Source organism: Bactrocera oleae, chromosome 3 (genome assembly GCF_042242935.1).
Source record: "Bactrocera oleae isolate idBacOlea1 chromosome 3, idBacOlea1, whole genome shotgun sequence".
Classification (NCBI taxonomy): domain Eukaryota; kingdom Metazoa; phylum Arthropoda; class Insecta; order Diptera; family Tephritidae; genus Bactrocera; species Bactrocera oleae.
The window spans coordinates 26,064,930-26,085,849 of NC_091537.1; positions in this window are offsets into that span (position 1 = coordinate 26,064,930).

Sequence of the window (20,920 nt, forward strand, 5' to 3'; positions counted from 1 at the left end):
ACCACTGGACGTTTTAAATTATATATATTCAAACGAAAAATTAAAAGATAGGCTTTGCAACATTATCAGTTGAAAACGAAAGGCCCAAACTCTTAAAATTAAAACAGTTGTGTATGATTTTTTTAAATTAAAGGCAGGAAATTATTTGATTAATTAAATCTTTTTATTGTACTACTAATTATAATACTTTTAAATAATTATGTTAAACCTTTAGAGTACGAGTAGAGTTTTTTTTACTAAAATGACCTGAATAATTTTTAAAAATTATAATTTATGTTGTTAAGGCAAAGTAGGTGGAGAATTTTGCATTAGTCTAGGGCGTTAAGTTGTCTCGGGCCGGCCATGGTCAGATGGCTGATCCAGAGATCACAGTTGGACTACTACATGAAACCATGAAAACAGAACTCCTGTTTTCGATCTTATAACTCAACAAAGCGTCTTGTGGCCAATACAAATTTGCTCAGACGCTTAATTCTATTCCCACCAGCTCGGCGAGATATATTAGGGAGAGGGGAGCATAATGATAGCAAGGCTAGGGTGCATTTCCTTGCCAGCTCCTCAGCTTTGCAGTTACCTGTGCTTCCGCTATGGCCTGGCACCCATACTAGTCTTATCACAAAGTAACTCTAAGCACGGTTAGTGAGCTCAAGGCTGTAGCGTTACCCAGGATGCACCAAATCTGAGGTGACCACTACATCCGCCACAAGAGCTCCTTATCAATTAATGGGAAATAGTTTTATTTTAAATATTAATATATATATCAACCTAAATTAGGCTGATATTCGTGAAACCACGAGTAATTCCACTTAGACGGCTAGAGAAGCTTGTCCGTTGTGATGCCTAGAACTCCTAAGTATGGATCAAAAAGACCGTTGCATATCTATAAAGCGCCTAAAGCCAATCAGTAATTTATTGAACTGGCTAATATCGACTCCAGTTAGTTCGCCAGGTTCGTAAAAATTATGGCAACTAAGGTGCTTTAACCTTAGTCTGGCTAAAGCTGGACGGTAAATGAGAATGTGTCAAGATGTTTCCATCTCATCTTCCTCACTGCAACTTTCGCAAGTTACGTCCTCCAAGATCTCTCGCATTACCTCATGGTTAGGACACTTATCATTGCGACCATGTGAACCTTGTTAACAGCTAGTAGTCCTTTTGCATTCCACTCCAGGTCAGAAGGCTTATTTTATAATGATTGGTGTTTTGGTAGCACTATTTTTATACTCTCGCAACATGTTGCTACAGAGTATAATAGTTTTGTTCACCTAACGGTTGTTTGTATCACCTAAAACTAATCGAGATAGAAATGGTGTTATATATATATAAACGATCAGGGTGATGAGACGAGTTGAAATCCGAGTGACTGTCTGTCCGTCCGTCTGTGCAAGCTGTAACTTGAGTAAAAATTGCGATATCTTAATGAAACTTGGTACACGTATTTCTTGGTACCCAAGAGAAGTTGGTATTGTAGGTGGACGTCATCGGACCAATGCCACGCCCACAAACGAAAATCTATAAAGTGTCATACCTAAGCATTTAATTAAGATACAAAACAGTAATTTGGTGCAAGGGATCGCAGTGGTAAGAGACGCTTGTGGGCTAAAAAATTTTAAAAGTGGGCGTGTTCGGGCCCTTTAAATCGTTAAATGTACATATCTTCCAACCCACTCAAGCTACCTCAACCAAACTAGCTGAGAAGAAGTTTTTTTTAGTATTTTCTAATACATTGTTAAAATAAAGAAAATATAATAATAATGACGCCTACTCTCCATATAACGTTTATGTTGAAAATTACTAAAAGTGCAATAACTCGCAAAATAAAAGAGTCACAAACATTAATTTTCTCAGCTTAGGTGAAGTCATATATCTCAGGAACTACTAGACCATCTACTTCATCTACGATGGGCGAAATCGGTTGACAACTTCGCCTTCTTCCCATAACAAACTTTAAAATCCTATCTGATTCTTTCTTTTTACAGTATACAAATCAAACATAAATGCAGTTATTAGGGTAAAACTTTCCACAAATAGTGTTCTGAAAGTATTTAATTTAACTTTTCAAGAACCCAGACAAATGTGCGGACACCAGTCATATGGCTGATTTTATAGCGAACATATAGGTTAGTCTATGAGTTCAAGTACTGAAATTCGTGGAAAATATAATATACTTGTGACAACAGCATACCCTTGTGCCAAGAATGTGTAAAGTCGATACTATTGAAATTCCGAAAGAATCTCTTTATAATAATAGTATATCTTCTTGTCTGTGATTGTAAATAATGGATGTAATACTTTCTATTTTTAATTAAAATATATACGAAAATCCCGTATGTCACTTTACCTTGCGAGAGTATAAAATGTTCGGTTACAACCGAACTTAGACATTCTTTACTTGTTGGACTATTTCTTTGAGCTTATCGGAAACTTTATCAATTTTCTCGAATTCTTTCTATTCACTTGCCATGTCTAATGGCTCTTTAAACACTATTATTTTTAATAACCATAGGCTTATTCTAAAACTTCGTAGATCAGGTTAAAACGACAAGTGGTGATACCTTTAATTTAAATTAACTAATTTCTTTAATATAAAACTACTAATTAACTATAATAATAACATTGCATCTGCAATATTTATTATAATAGCCACTTTAATTATGAAGGATTATTTATGAAAACGTCACACAAAATAAACCCTTCGCAACAAGAAATTTCATTATGTGTTTTCAACGTGAGAAGCCTAAAGAGCAATTTTAGGAAGCTTACTTTAAGCAAAATCTTATTAAATAAATTTGTTGTAAAAATCTTGCTTGTGTCCATATATTAGTAAACAAAAAGATAATCGAACAGGTTATTGTGGGTCTTGTCTAAAAATAGCATAACTTTAGTCCTTTTTAATAAAGTGTTCGTTTACGTTTTTATAAATATTTAAGCTATAAATTTTTTCATGAAAAAACAAACAAGTAAACAATATATATTTTTATATCAAAACAAGCAAAGTCTTATAATGATAAATAAAGCTAATTGTGTATTCTTCAACTAAAGCAATTCCTAGATGGATGGATCAGTAACTAGTAAGCAAGTCTTTACCACCAACGCGAAGTCACACACACACATTGCAAGATATACCATAAATGTTTCCGGAAATATGAATGGATATTCATGAATACTTTAATGCATGAAAAATCATTTCCAAACAATAAAGCCTAAACAACGTACAACAACAATGATACTAGCAGTAAATATGTATTTAATGGCGGTCGAAGATGGGCAAGTATAAAAGAAAGGCCAAAGGCAAGCGATAATCCATAACTTTTGTTTTTGTCATTCATTTGCTTGTAATCGTTGACAATAAAATTCCAATCGAAGGACATTGTACTTGCTTGTACATATCTACATAAAATGATATTTAAATATACATATATGCATATAAAAAAATACATAAATAAATATATCTAAAACAAAGTTGCCAACTGAAATAATACAAAATCATTATTTTACAAAGGATGACCTGACTGAAGCAAATTATTTATAAAACGTCATGAGAATTTATTTCCTCCGAGTACAAACATTTGATTAAGGCTTAGTACGTTGATATTAACCTAGTATGCTTATTATAAAATAAGCTGCGCAGGGGATTACTAAAGTGACCATTATCGGTTAAAATTCACAGCAATGAGTAAAGTTTGCCTTTAATTTGACAAAGGATGGATCACTATTCCACAGTTTAAGTGCCTCTGTAACTATTAAGTTAATAATTACATACCCAACGATTACCCTTTTTAATGCGCAATTCTCGATTGATTTATCAAGTTGTTCACTGCCATTTCAAACAGTCGCTATGGCTTAGGGAGGCTTAAAATACAAAAACTAATGTTGATCATTTTTACAACTATAGACCAAGTGTAACTAAATATGATGTTACCTAGAAATATTAGATTCAGGAAAACCTCATCCGCCAAGTTCCGCAAAATTCATGAGTTTTCCTGTTACTTGTTTTTCAAGAAATTATTCATGCTCTCTGTCTTAACTTTAGTTCTACTTATCAGGGAGCGTACAGTCGTTTTAAAGTATTCTTCTGCATAGACTTGTCTAACAATTTCGTACAAACCATATATAGGCCAGCAAATAATTTTTGGTAGAATTTAATTGAGTGCCTGAACCGCCAGATCCTCCCAGTTGAAAGGGTTGGTCACATCCCTCAATTGTGGCAAATGTATACTTTGAATAAGCAAACATAAAAACGCATACGCATAAGCATATACAACAAAAACGCAACCGCAAAAATGAAGTCGAATTCACAAATTTTATTACTATCTGGTTCACAGTTAATTTCAATTGCAATGGTTTTTATTTTTTTCGTAGTGATTTTTGTGCCATGGCAACCCATTCATGTAACGCTTTCACTTTCACCCCATTCTCTCCAAGGTTTGCATATTTACGAGCATTAGTAAGAACGAGGAATGAATGTGGCGAAAATAAATAAATCGCTTAACCTAAAGGGCATAAAAGTATCGCCTTGTTTTGACTTGTGTGTATACTTGTGTGGTATGGCATATATTTAGGCGGTTGACAACTTTCAACACATAATTCACATCACTTTAAGCGCTTCGAATGGCGAGAAAATATTGGTAAAAACACGAGTAAAGGCTAAGCAAAGCAAGCCCATAAACCAATATCATATTCGAGGAGCTGGGAGAGACGCTGCCTTGCATTTGCGTATGTTTGTGTTTTTGGGCGCTGCTCGCATTAGTTATTTCTCGATTACTTAATACTACCGTATTATTTGCTTTTATTAACTCAAAATGCAATAAAATTGACCTGCTTTCCTTAATATCGAATTACGCACACACACATACTAAATTTCCTTGCAATGAGCATGCAACATATTTGAAGTTATTTCGTATTTGTTTTGTCTTTTGAATTCTTGCAGCCGCTGGCTAAATTCTTTTTGTGTATAACCATGGGTGGTCAATTTTACGAGTTTTGGCCTTCAAATGGAAATTTATGTTGCAGGGAGTGGCTGAATTGAATAGATTTCGGGGTCGGTTTATGGTTGGAGTGCTGCTAAACGATATTTTTGTGTGATCTAGTACACTGTGGCACGCTGGGAGACATTTATCTCGCTAATATCTAAGCGTTATTGGAACAACGAAATGTGTGGAACTATTTTTAAACATTTAGTCAATATTTATTGTAATTAATGATATTTTGAATTTTATTATCTGAAATGGGGTTTGAATACCGTTGTGTTCTTTTCGAAAAAGTTGATGTATTTTTTTTTATACTTTTTAGGAAAACCCTTTGTAATGAATCACTACGTATTGTTTAGTAAATTGTATTTTGTCTCTGTTATATTTTACTGAGTTAATAGCAGATATTATATTTATATGAGAAAAAATAATGAATGGTAGCACAAATTATTTTTAAATAAAACTCATTATCAGTATAATGGGTTGCAGTTAGAATATAGATAGGAGAAAGAATCTATAAAATTTCTTTTATCTTGGTAAATAAAGAATATATTTTATGAATATTTGAGATAATATCTTTAAACAATACTATACACTTGTTCTAACTTTTACACTTTTTCAAGGACAAATATTTTCAATTTCATATACTTAGATAAAACATCATTTTATATATTCATGTATATATCATTTAGATAACTGTATCTATTAACACTGCTCTGTACCAACTTACAGTTGAAATCCAAAGTTCGCTGGAAAATGGAGAGGTGGCGATTTGTGTGTACTTTTTACAATGCGTCTCATGTAAGTGTAATTGAAGCACTGGGGAAGAGGAATGTGGCAGCTCTGGTACGCAGATTTATAGTAGCTGTACTGCGCACTAGGATGACTCAGACCACTATGAGGGAAAGCAAGATTCGTCTTCGTACTACGAGAGGATGCCCACAGGGCGGGTACTGTCCCCCTTATTAAAGAGCCTTGTAGTAAATGAGCTCTTTGAGTTGCTCACAAAAAAGCAAGTACAACAAGTAAGGAAGGACTAAGTTCGGATGTAACCGAACATATTATACTCTCGCAAAGTGAAATGGTATACTCGTTTGAGATTTATTTGTGGATTGACTGATATTTTCGGTAGAAGGTCAACTATAGGCACTGGGGTCCACATTTTTAGTACTTATTGGCTTGAACAGTTTTGGTTTGATTTCGACAATTTTTGGTCACAAGGTGGCATACTTTAAACGTATTATTCAAGCAAAGTTTTACCCCGATATAATCATTGTTGCTTGATATGCATAGTGGAAAGTGAAAGAATGAGATGGAATTGAAAATGGTGTTATATGGGAAAGGCGTGGTTGTATTCCGATTTCGCTCATTTTCGCACTATAACATAAAAATATAAAAAGAACGTTACGCACCGAATTTGGTTGAAATCGGTTAAGCAGGTCCCAAGATATGGGTTTTCACCTAAAAGTGGGCGGTGCCACGCCCGCTGACTTATTTTGAACGCGGTTCCTATTGAGTCATCTCATACCATTCCAGAGATAAAATTTAATGTCTCTGGCATGTTTAGTATTGGTTTATCGCGCTTTTAGTATTTTTTAACAGTATCGTTATATGGGGAGTGGGCGGGCTTGTCACCCAATTTCAGCCATTTTCACACCGTAAAAGAGGTGCTAAAACCATTTGCTTTCAGTGAATTTTGTTGTTATAACATTATCGGCTTGGGAGATATGCACATTAAACCTATTAGGGGCGGGACCACACCCACTTTTAAAAAAATGTTAACTGCAGATGCCCCTTCCTAATGTGATCCTGTGTACCAAATAACAGTATTGTATCTTATTGCGGAGCTTAGTTATGGCAATTTATTTGTTTTTGATTAATGCCACGCCCACGCATTGGTCCGATTACGCCATCTGCAATACCAACCGTTTCACGGTACTCAGAAACATGTCTACCAAGTTTCATAAAGATATCTAAATTTTTACTCAAGTTAGAGCTTGCACGGTCGGACGGACAGACAGTCACCCGGATTTCAACTCGTCTCTTCATCCTGATAATTTATATATATAATATATAACCCTATATCTAACTCGATTAGTTTTAGGTGATACAAACAACCGTTAGGTGAACAAAACTTTATACTCTGTAGCAACAGGTTGCGAGAGTATAAAAATAAATATTTATGATATACATTGGGAAGAGCAGTTTCTGTTGCTTAATAAGTAAAGTTCTCCTTCCAAAAAGGTAATCCAGAAGGAATGTGTGAGGATTTGTATTTTATGTTAATAGGTTGATACACACCAATGTACATACATAAACCATATAAATTGTATTTGATCACAAAACATCACTAAGTGCTAGTATTTTTCATATTATATCCCATCATTAGTTTTTGTGACAATGTAAGTAATGAGAAACACATTAATTTCATTTCACATTAAACTTCATAACTTTAGAATATTAAATTAAGAATATTATGACCTTGAATGTTGGCAGAACTATTATAAGATATGAACCTGTCACAATAAGTAATGTTTCTTATGTTTCATTTAATTCTTACTTTGAAAGTGTATGTATATTAGTCTCAAAACTTTAGAAAGAACGAAGAAATAGGTTTCACTTAAAGATTTTGACCAACATTTTGCATTCTGCGAGTGTTCACAAATTGAGTAGACTTAAAGTAGGTATACGCAAAGCCCTTACCATCGGTAGCTTTAGCTTATTTACTTACCATAAATAACAGATAATATACCTCAGGTTTCGCAAGCACTTACTACATTACACATGAGTAAGTTGCTAAATATGGCAAATTGATATTGAAGTTAACATAATGTCTGGAGCCTAGTTGAGTTGAGTTAATTATATGGGCGATTGTTATGTGGAGTGGAAAAAGTTTGCTGTTACATTTTTAGTTTTATTTTATTTTAGCTTAGACGATTTGTAGTTCGCAAATACCAAAGATCTTTTACTGTTTTAATTATTAGCAGAAGTCAATTAGATGCTTAACTGCGCAGTTCTTCAAGTTTGATGTTAAATAACTGATTTAAAAATACAGTAAATATCGAGCAATACTGTGGTAGTAAGTCAGTCGTTTGTTACTGAAAACATAACGATAACAAAACATATGATGACACAGTCTTTGATTAGTCGAGCAACTGTTTGATTAATTCACATTTTAAATAGATAAGTGTGATTTTTGGAGCATTTAAAAAGAGCGAGACTCATGGACCTGTACATTAAGGGTGGAATTCCAAAGAACAGGCTGTTAAGTGCTTAGCATACCTACAGCAAAGTAAAGTCGATCGACACTGTCTTGTATTCGGTCATGTCATGGCTGAAGGGAGCCCTTATAAATATCCAAAACGATGCTGTGGGTACCTTCCTTGATATCGAGGATGCCTTCAACAACGTACGGCCGATGGTGGTTATTAGAAGTCTTAATAATTTTGAGGTCGAAGCTAATCTCAAGCATATCATTTACAGTTTTATTTGTGATAGAACAGTTGGACAAGGTGACGTACTGTGGCTTATCCTGGATAGGAATCGCTCATGGAAGCCAAACATCGAGGAGAGTGTGAGGAAGGCAGCGGTCGCCTTATACTGTTGTAGAGAATTCAGTTCCCACACATGCGAGGGATTTGTGTGCGGTTGCATTGATTTTATTTTTATTTTAGCATTGAATGTTATCATATTTCGTTTTATCGATAATAGGATATTGCTGTAGACCTATGTCCTTACCACGGAAAGATTTTTGGTAGCAGTATTTTCCATATCCCATAGTGAAAAAGCACTCGCTTACTAAAATCGGTTCAGTAGTTTAGGAGTTATCCCCAGAGAAAACATGACACATAGTTTTTTATACATAGATGTTCACGAACGTTTCGAAGCAAGTTCATGCCCTAGAAGGTGTTCTTTGAATCAATACAAATTCCTAAAATCAACGAATATCTTTGAATATTTGCGGTTCTAAATTCAAACGTTTTTCACTCTTGTCTACTTCGTTTATTATCTACACAGGAAAGAGAGTGGAGGTTATCTGAACTCTGTACCTTTATAGAACTTACAATGCTCAAATATCAACAAATTCATTTGATATACATACAAGTATGTATAATTTATTTTCATTTTTAGATTTTTAGATTTTCAGCAAACAGCGGCGAGGAAATGAGAAATTTCGCTGGTATCTGGTATAGAAATAAATCAAAAATTCAAAATATGATTGCGCTTTTATGGGCGCTACAAAATATCCCACCCTTACATGGATTCACAATCTACTCAACGTCAGTTCCATAACAAAATAATACCAAATTGTCTCTTTTTCTCAACAATTCCGACTGTAATGTTTTTCATCAATTTGTAGCCGAAATCATATGTTAAGAATGTGAGCAAGCAAATATACAGACGTTGGTGTGTTTGAAAATGTTACACAAAATCAAAATACTGTATCCCTCTTAGAAAATGCGAGTAAAAACACATCTGCTCAACGCTACGAATGAATGTAATAAAAATATTACACTGCGACTGTACTATTTGGTTTTTTAACAAATATTTATTTATGTATATTTATTTACTACACTTTACTTGCACTTTACAGCCGCCCTTTCGACATAAGTATGTACATATATAGATACTCTTCACTACAAAGTCGACTCGAAGTACTTCCATATAGTAAATATAAACGAGAGTTTGGCAAAACATCACAGTTATCTTTGCTCTTTGCCAGCGGAAAATTCGGTGATGAAAGGCAACAACACTCGTGAATTTTTTGTATTTGCTCCGATTATATGGCACTGTTTGTGTGTATCAATGAGGCAACTCGCATAAATACATTCGATTCCTCGGTGAAACTGAACTAAACTAAATAAATAAACATTGGCAACACTCTTATTGAAAATGGACATTTTTTGCGTTGAACCTGAAAATTCTATTCATTTAATGTAGTCGAAAGCATTGATGGAAGCGAAGCGGAGAGCTGGTCCATAGAATACTCGCATATATTGTGCGAAAATGAAATCTATCAAAATCTCTTTTTAGCAGAGTGAATAATGTTATTGAAATGGATTGCATTCGATTGAATTGGAGTAAGACCAAAGGTGCACCCACCACAGGGTATTTCAAGCATGATGGAGTGGGAAATGAATAAGATAAATAAATGAAGGGCATTGATGTGTAACAAACACGCAAACAACTCGAATACACAACCATTAACTAATGTAAAAGTGGAAGCGAATTAAAAAAATTGCGGAAAACTGAATTAAGAAAAATTACTTGACAAGTAAATGACATATTTACTGTTAGTAAGATAATAATGTAAAAAAAATAGATTAAAAATGTATAGTTTCATAGTGATGTCCCCGATTAGAAACAATGGGCATAACCATTTTCTAAAACTACATGATGCTTTTGATTGGATAAAAGAGTCGATCAAATTAATTTTGGCGAACTAGTTTGAAGACGGGTGTGACCTAATTATAGCATGAAACGTGAAATATCACTCCACTAAATAACAGATATAATTTTGTCCTGAACACCGATGAAGTGAAAGAATTTTCGAGAGTTTTGCTTTTTAGTGGTTATCACCACCTTCGTACCGAGCGGGCTTATTGGAGTGTAGATGACGATCTTCGTGTTCCAATAGTTGTCAATAAGATGAAATAAGAAAAAAAAAACTGAAAAAAAAACTGAACTTTTTTGATAACCGTCTAGCCTGCCAAAATCTTTTAGAGGCAAGACCTCTATGTAATCTAATTCAGATCTAGCCAATGGGGCGTTTTTCACGAAATACTTTCAGTGGAGGAATCCAGACCCTTTATATATTATGACCATGGAGGAGTAAATCAAATGGATCAATCTGTTAGCTTATATAATATAAAGTATCAACCAGAAGAAAAAAGTGGTGTTGGAAAATTTTCAAAAATTTTTTGGATTTAATGATGGATCAATTGTCATTAGACAGCACATAGTGCGAACGAATTCTAAACACACTTACATCATCTAGACATCCTCGTCCTTCATCCGCAACAATTGGTGCTCTGTCGAGAAACAACGGTCACAATCCTAAATGCCTGACAAACCAATTACGATGCGTAATTTGCGACTCTAAGTGCTGCTGGCGATGCGTTACTTTGCTTAATTTGTCTCCAAGTTTAAACAAACAAATTTAGGTTTTTCTTTTTAACTTCCTATTTTTCCATTAATGAATTATTAAATAACAACGAAAACAACTTCTTATCCGCAGATTTGATTTGGCCTTTAATTGGTTAAGGAGGTATAGTCTACATATTATAAAATATCTTCCTAAAAGGATTTGTAAAAATTTAAATTATTTTCAAAAATATAGCCGTTTTAGTGTCGTAGCAACAAGATCGGTTTGAGCGGACGACGGAGCTTAAGCTTTAAGTATTTTTTTCGTTGCGATCTTCAAGATAGCACAAGCTTTAAGGAGCAATTTTCGATTCGATTCAAAATATTTTAAATATTTTAATTAGATATTTTGTACGAAACACTAAAACCTTAAATAAATCGACCGTATTTAGATTAGTCGTTATTTTATGAAGTTTTGTTTTCAGTTTTATTTACTCATACGATAATGACATTTGTATTAATCAAGAACCGGTCATTCATTTTTCGAAAGATCACAAGGGTAGAAATCGGGACGACGATGAAGCTTCTTTTCTCTCTACTTCCAGGGCGCAGAACTTTATGAAAATAATTTTTATACTCTTACAACATGTTGCAACAGAGTATAATAGTTTTGTTCACCTAACGGTTGTTTGTATCACCTAAAATTAATTTAGTTAGATATAGGGTAGTAGGTATATACATAAATAATCAGGATGAAGAGACGAGTTGAAGTCCGAGTGACTGTCTGTCCGTCTTTTTAACTTTTAAAGTATTATAACTAAGCTACACATTAAGATACAAAAAGGTAATTTGGTACAGGAGATCACAGTAGTCAGGGATATCTGTGGGCTAAAATCTTCTTAAAAGTGGGCGTAGGTCCGCCCCTGAAATGGTTTAATGAACGTATCTTACAAACTGCTTAAGATATATCAAACAAACTTCTTGCTAAGAAGTAGTAGTTTTATCACCTTTTCAAACTCTGTGAAAATTGATGTCAAAATTGGACACGAGCATCGCACACCGTTAGGGGAAACCCCATATCTCGGGACCTGCTGGACTGATTTCAACCTAATTGAGGTTACCCAAAATGTGTGCCAAAAATGGGTAAAATCAGGTCAACACTTCCCTTAGTCCCCATTTACCTAATATAAATATTTTCGAACCTCCGGTTCACTCATATAAAGATATAAAGTTTTGCCAAAACCTGTGGGTGTGGCTCTCCTTTGTTCCTTGGTAACACCCGGACTACGGGCACGGTTATAGACAACCATATAAGATCGAATGCACTAAAAGTAACACCTCTGCATGCAAATCAGCACTCGTACAGAGCAGGCAGAACTGCTGAAATCCAGAACTCGCTGGTGAACAATGAGGTTGCGATATGTGCTTTCCTAGACATTGAAGGTGCTTTTGATAATGCGTCCCACGCAAGCCTGATCAGAGCACTGGAGAAAAGGAACGTGGAAGCTCCTTTATGCAGATGGATTAAGGCCGTACTGCATACTAAAATTGCAGAAACTACGGTGGGGGAAAGCAAGATACGTCTAAGTACTACGAGAGGCTGCCCTCAGGGTGGGGTATTGTCACCCCTTCTATGGAGCCTCCTAGTAGATGAACTCCTTGAGCTGCTGACGAACAATGGAATTCGGTGCCAGGGGTACGCCGACGACATTATTATAATGGCAAGAGGGAAATTTGAGAACACTCTGCGACATAGTCCAAAGGTGCCTAAGCCTAGCAAAGGGATGGTGCGATACGGTAGGATTGAGCATTAACCCGTAAAAAACAACCGTCATCCCTTTCACAAAAAGAAGGGGTCTTCCGGGCTTTAGAATACTATCCCTTGGGGGCAGAGAGTTAGAAGTGTCTAGAGAAGTAAAATACTTAGGTATCACACTGAACTCCACCTTGCGGTGGAATAGGCATGTGGAGTTAACGCTATCTAAAGGCACAAAGGCACGCATGGTGTGCAGACGCCTGGCCGGCAGATCCTGCGGCTGCAAGCCTAGTATCATCAGATTCTGTACACCATGATCGTGAGGCCTATTGTTACATATGGAGCGGTGGCCTGGGCATCGAAAGCAACACAGACTACGATAGGTCTTCAACTATCGAAGCTGCAAAGACTTGCCTGCGTCTGCGTCACTGGGGCAATGCGCACTTGCCCCACCGCAGCACTCGAGGTCATGCTAGAGCTCCCACCGCTCCATTTAGTTATCAACCAGACTGCGAAGCATACCGTGCGGCTTATGACAGCAGAAGAGTATGGGAAAGGGAAGTTAATCTCGTCTCAACAAATGAGGGCCTTAGAGGACAACATGCCACTAGCCCTTCTTCCAAGAGACGGGGTAACGAAGAGAGTAAACTTTACGAAAAAGTTTAAAGTTACTCTCGGCAGTAAGGCGGACTGGAGCGATTCCACACTCGACCAACTGCTGAGAGGCAGCACTATTCAGTGGTAGACTGACGGCTCGAAAACACCAGAAGGAATTGGAGCTGGCATTGCGGGACCGCATACAAAGCTTTCCATTCCCATGGGCTGTTTTCCAAGCATCTTTCAGGCAGAAGTACTTGCCATTAGTCAGTGTGCAGTAATAAATCTCCAACGCAACTACCGTAATAAGAGTATCGCAATACTCAGCGATAGCCAAGCGGCGCTAAAAGCGATATCGGCCTACGAGACTCGATCGCTAATAGTGGAGGAGTGTATAGGAAGGCTTAACCGCCTATGAGCTTGCAACCGTGTACACCTGATCTGGGTGCCGGGGCATAAAGGAGTAGCCGGTAACGAGCTGGCAGATGAACTCGCCCGCTCTGCGGCTGCTACCAGAATGATGGGGCCAGAACCATGCATTGCGGTGGGGCCTTATTCAATAATGGAGCTGCTCCGTACGGAGGAGAGAGCGAGCAGAGACAGTCACTGGCAACAGGCTGCAGGGATGCCATGCCAAACTGCTACTGGGGGGGTTCAACCTAGCCAGGTTCAGAATAATGATAAACCTCCCCAGAGACAAACTCCGACTCCTAGTCGCACTCTACACTAGGCACTGTAGGCTCAAGAAACACCTGTCAAGCATGGGCATGGCTTCTTGTTGCAACTGCCGATTCTGCGACATGGGACCGGAAACACCAGAACACCTGATTCTAGATTGCCCCGCAATTTGTAGACGCAGGCTCAAGGCCCTAGGCTCCACTTATGTGAACAGGGATCACATTGCCTCAATAGCACCCAGCAAGTTGTTGGAGTTTGTTGGTGCTGGGACTTTGGGAAAGCATGTGATGGAGGAGAGGGCACAATAGACCCTGGGTCGCAGTGCAAACCTCATATTCATATTCATTCATTGATTCAACACCCAGACTTTGGCATTCCTTACTTATTTTAATTTATTTTATGTATTGAAATATGAATAAACAAAAGCTAATAGAAGAAAAACGTTAAGCTTGGCTGAGCTGAAGCTATAATATCTCTCCCAGATTCAAGTATTCAGTGTAAGGCAGCTATATGCTATAGTATTCCGATCAAAACAAAATTTTTTGTAGATCGTACCGTTGCTTTGGACAATAATAATAATTGGCTAAATTTGATGAAGATATTTTTTTAAATAAATAGCTGTTCATACAGAGACTTAGGTTTGATCGTTCAGTTTGTATGTCAACTATATGCAGCTTCTTAGGAAGAAAAGGACATGTGCAAAATTTTTGATCGATGTCTTAAAAACTGTGACAAGTATGCATATATACAGACAGACAAACAGTTCGTCACCCTGATCACTTATATACTCCGTTTTATGGGTTCCCCAAAGTTTAGTTCTGGGAGTTAAAAACTTCGTGGCAAACTTGATATACCCTATTCAGGTTATTAAAATGGGCTGTAAAAATATCAAATGCTGTTTTTTTATTAGTTAGGAAATTTGGACCTCTAGTGGGGAATACCTTCTTAAGAAAGTTATGCCATTTGAGTGGGGTATTCACGCATTCTTTTGTATTTTGTTTTTCGTAGCGAAAACTTGTAGTACTATCTAAAACAAAACTCGAAAAACTACCAAACGGATATCGTTGCGTCTCGTCAAACAGCTACTAAATATCAATATTAAATATTTGGAAAAAATATTAGATCGTAATGTGTAATTCAGTTGCATGCGGGAATAAAAATAAAGTCATCTGCAAAAGAAAGGTTATTATCAGCACTCTAATTACAACTGCCAAGAACCTTTCTTAGCTATCAGACGCATCAGGACGAACATATACAAAGATGTTGAAAAAATATTTTACCTTTGAAGACGTCTTTTGCTATTTATTTGCTTACTTTCATAAAAACTCATTTATGCAAATATAAACATAAATGTGTTTAAGCTTGCACCAAGAACGAGTATGATCTGTAGCAAGTGGAAAGTCGCACTTACCATAAAACGTAAATTGCGCCCGTATGTGTCGTATCATTTGCATGACACTAGAATTTGCTGCTTGTATCCTGTGTTTCATGCAATTTTTTCCGGAAGCAAATTGTGTGGCAGCAATTCTTCCACTTTTTCGTTTACTATTTTCCTTTACACTTTTAACATTTATTACTTGTTGTATGTTTTGTTGTTGTTTTATATATGTGTGCACGTAACTCTACATGCGTATTTATGCAGCTTCATGAGTTGGAAATATTGCAAGTAAATGCATACAGCGGGTAATCTTGTCGGTCTTTTCAAAGCAAAAATACAAAACAATGCAGTCACGAACAATTATCACATTAATATTAAGTTTTAAATTTGAATAAAAATTTCCCTGCGTAATGCTCTGGTTGCCGAATAATAAAGATAATTTATATAAACATTTAACCTTTTTATATACTTACACCGATATTCTTATATATTTAGGAAAATGATCTGCAGAATCAAAGTTATTTTAAAGCTTGGTGTGAAAAAATATGGCTACGGATATATATTTTCATTTAAGAAACCTTAACATAATTTCGGTCAAAACTCCTCCAGAATTGGAGAAGGATATGGTATGATATGATGAATATTATATCAGGGGAAGTATTATTCATATATTAAATCCATTATGATACAAATCATCCCAGTTAATAGATAGATTATAGAGTCCGCTGCTATTATCGGAGCGTCAAAACTAATTTTTACCCCTATTACGTTTTTCGACTCCACTCGGTTAAATTGAAGTTGAAGCAATTCAATTGCAGATCAACTCAACTCTTGGTATTACGATTATCACCTATTTTCAGTCGAAGTTTGTTTGGTGTTGCCAACCTAACAAATTATGATTTCACAGATAATTAAACAGTTGAAAATTTTTCGACAAAAAATCAAAACCATTTAATTTAGTTATTGCACACGAAACGGTAAATAATTATTAAAACACCAATGACTAAAAAAGGGCTAAACGTTTCAAAATTTTAATTTTACTCAAAAAGTATATTTCTAGGAGGAGTAGATTGTATCGGCTCTTTATGTTCGATACACCACTTCCCGCGGTTACTTAATTTTATTTTAATTCTTCCAAATTGTAGCTTGTCTGTTCCAGTTTCGAGATTTTACTCCTCGAGCTCAACAAATTTTTTACCTTTCTATGGGTTTGTACATTACAACTGATTAAAATAGTTTGAAAATATAAATAAAATATTTCTTTTATCCATTTTCTATTAATATTCTTCCTAAATATTGTAAATGCATTAAGGTCTAACTACAACTGCTTTTTAGCAGTTGACATTTTTTGATACTCTACTCAACTTCACTGGCTCAGAGTTAAAAACCGTAATACCTGGCAGCACCTTAACCAAAATTTTTTCTGACGGGATGTGTTGAAAACCATAATACCTAATTTCAAAATCAACCAAAATGTAGTTGGGTTAAAAACCGTAATCGAGGCCTTTAATTCAAATTTAAAAGAATCTACGAAGTAACATCAATATTAACAAGCAAGGAAGGGCAAAGTTCGGGTGTGACCGAAAATTTTTACTCTTGTAATTTGCAAGAATTAAAAGCCCGGGAATTCCTTAAGGTGCTGGCAAAATTTTATATTAAAAAGTGTTGCAAGTGCATTCAGCATTCAACGTTATGAAAAACACACATTGACAAAAGGTTGCATTTGGCGCAGGAAAACATCCACTGCAATGTAGTATTTGCAGATGATCCAACTTTTGTATTGTTCTACTCCTTGAGAAGTGTTTGACTAAGAAAAGGACAACCATTTATTCAAAATTCTGTTAAACCCACAAATGCATGTTTCTGGATGCTTCTCTGTTCTTTGATTTGGAATTTTGAAATGCTGAAATGCTTTACGGCAAAAATAGCCATGATTGATACTGCAAGAAGACAATGATCCGAAAGATAGGAACAGACTCTTTACTCAATGGAAACAAGAACCATATTGTTACCTTAGATTGGGCATCACAGGCACCACACTTCAATCCATTAAAGAATGTTTGGGCTTTACTGAAAGCCAAAAAGCAACAAAATATTTCCGTCGGCTACTCCAACATACCTGGATGTCGCTTCCTCTGGAATATGAGGAAAATTTAGTTGCAAGTTGCCATCAAAGATGACAGCTTAAAATACCAAAATGCGGGAGATTGAAGCAATATTGAATAAACGTCAGCTATAACATAACAATATATTTTCTATATTTACAAAATTTTTGCCAAAAAATGCTACCTGACAAAGCCAGCCTACGAAGCCTCATACTGGTATTTATTTATTATTGTACTCTTCAATTTATACGTTTATTAAAAAAGGAAATTAACATGTCCGTTAATTTCAGATATGAGTGAAAAGTGACATTGTTCATTTATGAACCCAAGTCTCGTTCCAATACAAATATTACTTCTCAGAAGTTGTGGTCATAGATAAGATCATCTGAGTATCTAGTAAAGTATTACAAACACCAACTTTTATTGCTACTGGTAAAGTGGTTTAAACGGATCCTAAGTTAGAACTGGTCACCCAAGATCTAATTAAATTCGAATCATACCGAAGGTAATATGGGTATAATTTTTGAAGAATTTGAATAAACAAAAAAAGTTGACCATTAGTTTACTAATATATAAAACTGATTTGATGCCGATAAGTACAGAAAATTAGACCAATAATTGACAACTAACATTGATATTGACATTTAAAACATGGTACGTATGTTCCTTGGAACTCTGGTAGGCTGATTTTCTTTAATGGCAGAAGCTTAAAAAAATAATATGAGGAATTGAAGAACAATTTGCCGTTGTACAACCTTCTGGAAAATAGGGTGCCCCAACCAATATTAAGTTCAGACATAGCTTATAAAATAAATTGTCAAGTTTGTATGAAAGAGAGAGAGTTCTCCATTGTCCATCCATTACGTTCGGCGAACCGCGAGACATAGCCGAAACTAACATTTTTTTTTAACTATTTGCAAAATTGACTCATGGCTTATTTAAGTCTGGAAAGAGTTACAAAAAGTGGTTTAAATCAACGCTCGACAACTGGTACTTTTTCGTTATAATTACAGCGAACATTTAAATTTGTAGCATTTTATTAAACTATCGTAAGCGTTATTAAACGCTCATTTGAATTCGAAACTTTTTTCGCAAAAACTTAAGTTTTTTAACTTTACTAAACACAATTGCGTTTGATTTGGCATGCAGGTCGGTCGGTTCGCGTTATGCAACTGTCACATGAAGCAATCAATCTGTCAGCGCAATGTGTCACCTTAACCGCATGCAACAACAACCATTACAAATGCACTGCTTACACTATTTATATAATTGCACATGAGTTTATCTACCTTAGTATATATAATGGATTATATAAACATTCTTTCATCAGCATCGATGTCACAACTGCATTGAAACAAATGCTGCAACTGAACGCATCGAAAATCCGTTATTAAATCATTTGATTGTGCGCTCGCGCGGATGGAAAATGTCAGGCGCATTTGTCATTTCGATAGGGTGTCGTGTCCGTGACATTTTAGCGCATTGATTAAGTCACTTTAGATGGAAGAGAAATGTGTTTATTGTGTTTTGATGCTACTTTTACAACGGCGAACGATTGGCGATAGTATCGTGCATGTCGCAGTAAAAGCATTTTTACTCACATTTTTATATAACTGTTATTTTAAACCTGTTATCTGGCAAAAAATCATGCAATTAATAGGACTTATCGGCTTAAAAACATTAATTAGACAAATGTGGTACGCGCATAGACGCGTGTATATAACAAATAAATATTATAGTTATGTATGAACTCTATATATAATATATATATATCCCTTCACAGGTGCATTTCATATAGCAACCGTGTACATGTACCGGGGTTTTTTTTAGACGTGTGGTTTTAAATAAGGTAATTCTTTTGTCTGAGTTTGTTTTCCTGACAACTGTTACTTGATTTATACTCAGCTTGGTTTGCCCTTTAATAATCAACAGACTTACACCGGAACAACGTTTGCAAACCGTGAAAATTTATTACCAAAATAATGGTTCAGTTTGCGCGACACATCGCGCGCTGCGTCCAATATTCGGTCGATATAATCACTCATCAGAGTCGGTAATTCAAGAAGTCATGCATTGGTTTTCCAGTTTTACTCTAATTGATAATTCACATCCTCAGAAACGCCGTACATGGCGCACCGAAGACACTATTTGCTGCTGTGGAGCAGAGCATCGAAGAAGACCCGAATGAGTCCATCCGCCACCGCGCGCAATAATAGGAGCTGTGCACATCTACTTCATCGAAGATTTTCCGGAAGGGTTTAGTTTGCGAGCTTTCAAACACGTGTAAAAATTTAAGTTGAACTACCATTACGTGTGTCGCACGTTGGATGAATGGGCCAGCGATCCCGATTTTTACAAGAAAATTTTGTTCAGCGATAAAGCTCACTTTTGGTTGAATGAATAAGTTAATAAACAAAATTGTCGCATTTGGATTGATGATAATCCACAAGCCATTGTGAGGTGCCGTCACATCTTCAAAAAGTCACTGTTTGGTGTATTCTATAAGCAGAGTGAATCATTGGTCCATATGTCTTCAAAAATGCAGTCCGTTAGTAATGACTTTTTCATACCTGAATTGGCTGAAGACAGCTACATGTCATTCAGCCAACGAAACAAATGGCTACAAAGCTCGTCACGCTGGTGATTTATATTTACACTTCGTAGCAAACTTAGAATACCCTCTTCAGGGTATAAAAATTACCCTAGTTAAAAAAATTTTAACTCAGGTACATTTATAGAAATTATTGCTTAATATAGAAAAAATACGTATGATTTTCGTGAGAATTTGGCTTTTGGAAGGTCTTTATGAAGTCTCCAACAATAATCTGCTAGCATTCCTGCGCTTTATTTCTCTTGATAGCGCTTCTCCATTAGGGAAATGTCCTCTGGCCTTGTTCGTCACTCACAGCACCCAAACTTGATGTAAAGAAATCCAGATGGGAGTTCAGCATACGCATTTTTAAGGATATATTACACCCCAAAGCTTTATATGACATTATAAGCGCATTTATAAAGTTTTTGTAATTTTCCGATTTATGGTTTACTAGAAAATTTTGGATAACGTTCAGAAAACATTTACCTTCGAGTTTCTCTGATCATTCAGTCTTTCTTCAAAGCTCTTATCCTTTATCAGTTGCCATATTTGTGTAACTACAAATATTCCCCTTTTTTAACTTCCCGCTAAGAAAATGGAAAATTTTCTAAAAATCGGGAAGATATTGGTTTCACCCCATTTTGCAAAAATCGAGTTCTCAACAGATCTCGACGTTTTGAGGGTCGAGGAAGCTTCCCCGAACATTTCTACGATGATGTCCGTATGTCTGTATGTATGTGTGTGTGTGTGGATGTATGT